We start from the raw sequence: 8,934 nt of genomic DNA, 5'->3' as shown, positions 1-8,934 counted from the left end.
TATTTATGGTGGTACTGCAAAACATATTAAAGGATATGCTGCTAATGTAGAATGTTATATTTCTAACCGTGACAATAAAGTGAGGTTTTCACCGCTACGAAGCGAACGTCGTATATACGAGCCATATAACATAGGAAGGTACCCAGCTGATACAATATGTATTGAGAATATGAAGACCAGTCCATTTCCACACACATCCCAGCCATCATATGAATTATTCACACCCCTGTGTCCCCATAAACATAGATGTCATCGTGTTGAAGACAGACGGGCACCTGGTTGTAGACTGATCAAGGAATGTTATATTGCAATAGGTGACTCCGGATTTGTTCTGGCTAATGTATTCCGCATCAGGCCAAGACAATAATGGCGGAGATAACATCCTTAAACCTGACGCTCTCCATGTAGATGTCCAGTATCATCACCTCCCAGTACAGCTAGCAGGAAATGCTCTTCATTACGATTCACATCAAGAGATGACTAAGACTAAGTCTGTATCATCATGATTCAAGTGAACCAAGTTTCATTAAGCATGACCTATGCTCAATCACGACGACCACTTAATATTGACATGATTAATGAACGAGAACTAGAAAAGGCCATGACGATCGATTCTGTATCATAACACGACAATAGGTTTCCGGATGGCCAGACCAAGACAGCCCGGGCCAGATTACACAACAAATACCTGGCCTGAAACCTTCCACAATGATAAACTGAGTAAAATCAGCTTGATTTCGTCGGATCGATATAAACCTAAAGGCCTCCCTCCACGTGTTTGCAATCCTATCGCCGAGACTCTGTCACACTTCAGCAAAACTGAATACAGTTGAACTGGTAACATCCCAGTTTAATACCGATCCCACTCAACACAGGTGTCAACATGACTTGCCTTGTTCGGGGGAAAATCTCTGAGCAAGAGACGCAAATAACCTCTCAGCAAGATTCGTATTCTTTGACACTCTGGTTTGCAAATGGCATGATCGAGGCGTACCTCAAAAGTTATGAAATGTAAACACTTAAATTCCAGTTGAGGTGGGGTAAACCAGTAGAAGTGTATTGGCTATTCAATGGTTATTGAACCGTCATTTTGAGATCATCGAAACTTCAGCTAAACGTCTTGCCATTACCGTGTTTTGATTTTACCAACCCGAGTGGTAAATCCCAGTCAAACAGTAGTGTCAAACATATCAGGGTTCTTCTTGCCCCCTTCATCAGGCAGTCGATGGTTTAAAGGAGCCCCTTTTGTCCCTATATTAGATAAACTAGGGTTCAGTTCTACTTCCTGCCCTTCATCAGGCAAACGATGGTTTAGAGAGCCCCTTTTGTCCCTATATTAGATAAACTAGGCTTCAGTTCTACTTCTTCCCCTTCATCTGGCAGACTGATGGTTTAGAGTCCCTTTTTGTCCTTATATTAGATAAACTAGGGTTCAGTTCTACTTCCTGCCCCTTCATCAGGCAAACGATGGTTTAGAGCCCCCTTTTGTCCCTATATTAGATAAACTAGGCTTCAGTTCTACTTCCTGCCCCTTCATCAGGCAGTCGATGGTTTAGAGTCCCCTTGTGTCCCTATATTAGATAAACTAGGGTTTCAGTTCTGCTTCCTGCCCTTCATCAGGCAAACGATGGTTTAGAGCCCCTTTTGTCCCTATATTAGATAAACTAGGCTTCAGTTATACTTCCTGCCCTTTCATCAGGCAGTCGATGGTTTTAGAGCCCCTTTGTGTCCCTATATTAGATAAACTAGGGTTCAGTTCTGCTTCCTGCCCCTTCATCAGGCAAACGATGGTTTAGAGCCCCCTTTTGTCCCTATATTAGATAAACTAGGGGTTCAGTTATACTTCCTGCCCTTCATCAGGCAAAACGATGGTTTAGAGCCCCTTTGTCCCTATATTAGATAAACTAGGGATTCAGTTATACTTCCTGCCCTTCATCAGGCAGTCGATGGTTTAGAGCCCCCTTTGTCCCTATATTAGATAAACTAGGGTTCAGTTCTACTTCCTGCCCTTCATCAGGCAAACGATGGTTTTAGAGCCCCTTTTGTCCCTATATTAGATAAACTAGGGCTTCAGTTCTACTTCCTGCCCTTCATCAGGCAGTCGATGGTTTTAGAGTCCCCTTGTGTCCCTATATTAGATAAACTAGGGTTCAGTTCTACTTCCTGCCCCTTCATCAGGCAAACGATGGTTTTAGAGCCCCTTTTGTCCCTATATTAGATAAACTAGGCTTCAGTTATACTTCCTGCCCCTTCATCAGGCAGTCGATGGTTTGAGAGCCCCTTTTTGTCCCTATATTAGATAAACTAGGGTTCAGTTCTACTTCCTGCCCTTCATCCAGGCAAACGATGGTTTAGAGCCCCTTTTGTCCCTATATTAGATAAACTAGGGTTCAGTTCTACTTCCTGCCCTTCATCAGGTAGTCGATGGTTTAGAGCCCCCTTTTGTCCCTATATTAGATAAACTAGGGCTTCAGTTCTACTTCCTGCCCTTCATCAGGCAAACGATGGTTTAGAGCCCCCTTTTGTCCCTATATTAGATAAACTAGGCTTCAGTTATACTTCCTGCCCTTCATCAGGCAAACTGATGGTTTAGAGCCCCCTTTGTCCCTATATTAGATAAACTAGGGTTCAGTTCTACTTCCCTGCCCTTCATCAGAGCAAACGATGGTTTAGAGCCCCTTTTGTCCCTATATTAGATAAACTAGGCTTCAGTTCTACTTCTTTCCCCTTCATCTGGCAGACGATGGTTTAGAGTCCCTTTTGTCCTTATATTAGATAAACTAGGGTTCAGTTCTACTTCCTGCCCTTCATCAGGCAAAACGATGGTTTAGAGCCCCCTTTTGTCCCTATATTAGATAAACTAGGCTTCAGTTCTACTTCCTGCCCCTTCATCAGGCAGTCGATGGTTTAGAGTCCCCTTGTGTCCCTATATTAGATAAACTAGGGTTCAGTTCTACTTCCTGCCCCTTCATCAGGCAAACGATGGTTTAGAGCCCCCTTTTGTCCCTATATTAGATAAACTAGGCTTCAGTTATACTTCCTGCCCCTTCATCAGGCAGTCGATGGTTTTAGAGCCCCTTTTGTCCCTATATTAGATAAACTAGGGTTCAGTTCTACTTCCTGCCCTTCATCAGGCAAACGATGGTTTAGAGCCCCCTTTTGTGTCCCTATATTAGATAAACTAGGGTTCAGTTCTACTTCCTGCCCCTTCATCAGGCAAACGATGGTTTTAGAGCCCCCTTTTGTCCCTATATTAGATAAACTAGGGTTCAGTTATACTTCCTGCCCTTCATCAGGCAAACGATGGTTTAGAGCCCCTTTTGTCCCTATATTAGATAAACTAGGGTTCAGTTCTACTTCCTGCCCTTCATCAGGCAAACGATGGTTTAGAGCCCCTTTTGTCCCTATATTAGATAAACTAGGCTTCAGTTCTGCTTCTTCCCCTTCATCTGGCAGACGATGGTTTAGAGTCCCTTTTGTCCTTATATTAGATAAACTAGGGTTCAGTTCTACTTCCTGCCCTTCATCATCAGGCAAACGATGGTTTTAGAGCCCCTTTTGTCCCTATATTAGATAAACTAGGCTTCAGTTCTACTTCCTGCCCTTCATCAGGCAGTCGATGGTTTAGAGTCCCCTTGTGTCCCTATATTAGATAAACTAGGGTTCAGTTCTACTTCCTGCCCTTCATCAGGCAAACGATGGTTTAGAGCCCCTTTTGTCCCTATATTAGATAAACTAGGCTTCAGTTATACTTCCTGCCCTTCATCAGGCAGTCGATGGTTTAGAGCCCCCCTTTTGTCCCTATATTAGATAAACTAGGGTTCAGTTCTACTTCCTGCCCCTTCATCAGGCAAACGATGGTTTAGAGCCCCCTTTTGTCCCTATATTAGATAAACTAGGGTTCAGTTATACTTCCTGCCCCTTCATCAGGCAAACGATGGTTTAGAGCCCCCTTTTGTCCCTATATTAGATAAACTAGGGTTCAGTTATACTTCCTGCCCCTTCATCAGGCAGTCGATGGTTTAGAGCCCCCTTTTGTCCCTATATTAGATAAACTAGGGTTCAGTTCTACTTCCTGCCCCTTCATCAGGCAAACGATGGTTTAGAGCCCCCTTTTGTCCCTATATTAGATAAACTAGGCTTCAGTTCTACTTCCTGCCCTTCATCAGGCAGTCGATGGTTTTAGAGTCCCCTTTGTCCCTATATTAGATAAACTAGGGTTCAGTTCTACTTCCTGCCCCTTCATCAGGCAAACGATGGTTTAGAGCCCCTTTTGTCCCTATATTAGATAAACTAGGCTTCAGTTATACTTCCTGCCCCTTCATCAGGCAGTCGATGGTTTAGAGCCCCCTTTTGTCCCTATATTAGATAAACTAGGGTTCAGTTCTACTTCCTGCCCCTTCATCAGGCAAACGATGGTTTAGAGCCCCCTTTTGTCCCTATATTAGATAAACTAGGGTTCAGTTCTACTTCCTGCCCCTTCATCAGGCAGTCGATGGTTTAGAGCCCCCTTTTGTCCCTATATTAGATAAACTAGGCTTCAGTTCTACTTCCTGCCCCTTCATCAGGCAAACGATGGTTTAGAGCCCCCTTTTGTCCCTATATTAGATAAACTAGGCTTCAGTTCTACTTCCTGCCCCTTCATCAGGCAGTCGATGGTTTAGAGCCCCTTTTTGTCCTTATATTAGATAAACTAGGGTTTTCAGTTCGACTTCTTGCCCCTTCATCTGGCAGACGATGTGTGAGAGCCCCCTTTTGTCCCTATATTAGATAAACTAGGCTTCAGTTCTACTTCCTGCCCCTTCATCAGGCAACGATGGTTTAGAGCCCCCTTTTGTCCCTATATTAGATAAACTAGGGTTCAGTTCTACTTCCTGCCCCTTCATCAGGCAACGATGGTTTAGAGCCCCCTTTTGTCCCTATATTAGATAAACTAGGGTTCAGTTCAACTTCCTGCCCCTTCATCACGCAGACGATGGTTTAGAGCCCCCTTTTGTCCCTATATTAGATAAACTAGGGTTCAGTTCTACTTCCTGCCCCTTCATCAGGCAGGCAGACGATGGTTTAGAGCCCCCTTTTGTCCCCATATTAGATAAACTAGGGTTCAGATATTCTTCCTACCCCTTCATCAGGCAAACGATGGTTTAGAGCCCCCCTTTGTCCCTATATTAGATAAACTAGGGTTCAGTTCTACTTCCTGCCCCTTCATCAGGCAGACGATGGTTTACAGCCCCCTTTTGTCCCTATATTAGATAAACTAGGGTTCAGTTCTACTTCCTACCTCTTCATCAGGCAAACGATGATTTAGAGCCCCCTTTTGTCCCTATATTAGATAAACTAGGCTTCAGTTCTACTTCCTGCCCCTTCATCAGGCAAACGATGGTTTAGAGCCCCCTTTTGTCCCTATATTAGATAAACTAGGCTTCAGTTCTACTTCCTGCCCCTTCATCAGGCAAACGATGGTTTAGAGCCCCCTTTTGTCCCTATATTAGATAAACTAGGCTTCAGTTATACTTCCTGCCCCTTCATCCAGGCAGTCGATGGTTTAGAGCCCCTTTTGTCCCTATATTAGATAAACTAGGGTTTCAGTTCTACTTCCTGCCCTTCATCAGGCAAACGATGGTTTAGAGCCCCCTTTTGTCCCTATATTAGATAAACTAGGCTTCAGTTCTACTTCCTGCCCCTTCATCAGGTAAATCGATGGTTTTAGAGCCCCCTTTGTCCCTATATTAGATAAACTAGGGTTCAGTTCTACTTCCTGTCCCTTCATCAGGTAAACGATGGTTTAGAGCTGCCCTTTTGTCCCTATATTAGATAAACTAGGGTTCAGTTATGCTTCCTGCCCTTCATCAGGCAAACGATGGTTTAGAGCCCCCTTTTGTCCCTATATTAGATAAACTAGGGTTCAGTTCTACTTCCTGTCCCCTCTTCATCAGGTAAACTTCGATGGTTTAGAGAGTCCCCTTTTGTCCCTATATTAGATAAACTAGGGTTCAGTTCTACTTCCTGCCCCTTCATCAGGTAGTCGATGGTTTAGAGCCCCCCCTTTGTCCCTATATTAGATAAACTAGGCTTCAGTTCTACTTCCTGTCCCTTCATCTGGCAAACGATGGTTTTAGAGCCCCCTTTGTCCCTATATTAGATAAACTAGGCTTCAGTTCTACTTCCTGCCCCTTCATCAGGTAGTCGATGGTTTAGAGAGCCCCCTTTTGTCCCTATATTAGATAAACTAGGCTTCAGTTCTACTTCCTGCCCTTCATCTGGCAGACGATGGTTTAGAGCCCCCTTTGTCCCTATATTAGATAAACTAGGGTTCAGTTCTACTTCCTGCCCTTCATCAGGTAGTCGATGGTTTAGAGCCCCCTTTTGTCCCTATATTAGATAAACTAGGGTTCAGTTCTACTTCCTGCCCTTCATCAGGTAGTCGATGGTTTAGAGCCCCCTTTTGTCCCTATATTAGATAAACTAGGGTTCAGTTCTACTTCCTGCCCCTTCATCAGGTAGTCGATGGTTTAGAGCCCCCTTTTGTCCCTATATTAGATAAACTAGGGTTCAGTTCTACTTCCTGCCCCTTCATCAGGTAAACGATGGTTTAGAGCCCCCTTTGTCCCTATATTAGATAAACTAGGGTTCAGTTCTACTTCCTGTCCCTTCATCAGGTAAACGATGGTTTAGAGAGCCCTTTTGTCCCTATATTAGATAAACTAGGGTTCAGTTCTACTTCCTGCCCCTTCATCAGGTAGTCGATGGTTTAGAGCCCCTTTTGTCCCTATATTAGATAAACTAGGGTTCAGTTCTACTTCCTGCCCCTTCATCAGGTAGTCGATGGTTTTAGAGCCCCTTTTGTCCCTATATTAGATAAACTAGGGTTCAGTTCTACTTCCTGCCCTTCATCAGGTAGTCGATGGTTTAGAGCCCCCTTTTGTCCCTATATTAGATAAACTAGGGTTCAGTTCTACTTCCTGTCCCTTCATCAGGTAAACGATGGTTTAGGAGCCCCCTTTGTCCCTATATTAGATAAACTAGGGTTCAGTTCTACTTCCTGCCCTTCATCAGGTAGTCGATGGTTTTAGAGCCCCTTTTTGTCCCTATATTAGATAAACTAGGGTTCAGTTCTACTACTCCTGTCCCTTCATCAGGTAAACGATGGTTTAGAGCCCCTTTTGTCCCTATATTAGATAAACTAGGGTTCAGTTCTACTTCCTGCCCTTCATCAGGTAAACGATGGTTTAGAGTCCCCTTTTGTCCCTATATTAGATAAACTAGGGTTCAGTTCTACTTCCTGCCCCTTCATCAGGTAGTCGATGGTTTAGAGCCCCCTTTTTGTCCCTATATTAGATAAACTAGGCTTCAGTTCTACTTCCTGTCCCTTCATCTGGCAAACGATGGTTTAGAGCCCCCTTTTTGTCCCTATATTAGATAAACTAGGGTTCAGTTATACTTCCTGCCCTTCATCAGGCAAACGATGGTTTAGAGCCCCCTTTGTCCCTATATTAGATAAACTAGGGTTCAGTTATACTTCCTGCCCCTTCATCAGGCAAACGATGGTTTAGAGCCCCTTTTGTCCCTATATTAGATAAACTAGGGTTCAGTTCTACTTCCTGCCCTTCATCAGGCAAACGATGGTTTAGAGCCCCCTTTGTCCCTATATTAGATAAACTAGGGTTCAGTTCTACTTCCTGCCCCTTCATCAGGCAAACGATGGTTTAGAGCCCCTTTGTCCCTATATTTAGATAAACTAGGGTTCAGTTCTACTTCCTGCCCCCTTCATCAGGCAGACGATGGTTTAGAGCCCCTTTTGTCCCTATATTAGATAAACTAGGGTTCAGTTCTACTTCCTGCCCCTTCATCAGGCAGTCGATGGTTTAGAGCCCCCCTTTGTCCCTATATTAGATAAACTAGGGTTCAGTTCTACTTCCTGCCCCTTCATCAGGTAAAACGATGGTTTAGGAGCCCCCTTTTGTCCCTATATTAGATAAACTAGGGTTCAGTTATACTTGCTGCCCCTTCATCAGGTAAACGATGGTTTAGAGCCCCCTTTGTCCCTATATTAGATAAACTAGGGTTCAGTTCTACTTCCTGCCCCTTCATCAGGCAGTCGATGGTTTAGAGTCCCCTTGTCCCTATATTAGATAAACTAGGGTTCAGTTCTACTTCCTGCCCCTTCATCAGGCAGTCGATGGTTTAGAGCCCCTTTGTCCCTATATATTAGATAAACTAGGCTTCAGTTATACTTCCTGCCCTTCATCAGGTAAACGATGGTTTAGAGCCCCCTTTGTCCCTATATTAGATAAACTAGGGTTCAGTTCCTACTTCCTGCCCCTTCATCAGGCAGTCGATGGTTTAGAGCCCCCTTTTGTCCCTATATTAGATAAACTAGGGTTCAGTTCTACTTCCTGCCCCTTCATCAGGCAGTCGATGGTTTAGAGCCCCCTTTTGTCCCTATATTAGATAAACTAGGCTTCAGTTATACTTCCTGCCCCTTCATCAGGCAAACGATGGTTTAGAGCCCCCTTGTGTCCCTATATTAGATAAACTAGGGTTCAGTTCTACTTCCTGCCCCTTCATCAGGCAGTCGATGGTTTAGAGCCCCCTTTTGTCCCTATATTAGATAAACTAGGCTTCAGTTCTACTTCCTGCCCCTTCATCAGGTAAACGATGAATACTGTTTTTGTTTTTTTTCCTTCATTAGGTAAATGAGAGTTGAGCTATACCTCTTGCCCCTTCAACAAATATCTGAACAGTTAGTTCTACTTCTTGCCCCGTTTTCAAGTAAAGGATTAAGTTTTATTCTTGCCCCTTCATCATACACAATGGTTTACATCTACTCCTTGCCCCTTCATCATGTAACCGACGGTTTAGTACTAAGTCTGGGGCCCTTCAGCAAGCAAAGATGGTTTAGCCCCCATTGTCACATACTAGAGTAAACACAAA

Source organism: Haliotis rubra, unplaced genomic scaffold (assembly GCF_003918875.1).
Source record: "Haliotis rubra isolate DU_JTF1 unplaced genomic scaffold, ASM391887v1 Scf1164, whole genome shotgun sequence".
NCBI lineage: Eukaryota > Metazoa > Mollusca > Gastropoda > Lepetellida > Haliotidae > Haliotis > Haliotis rubra.
The sequence above is the reverse complement of the archived record's forward strand: the minus strand, read 5'-3'. Positions refer to the sequence as shown.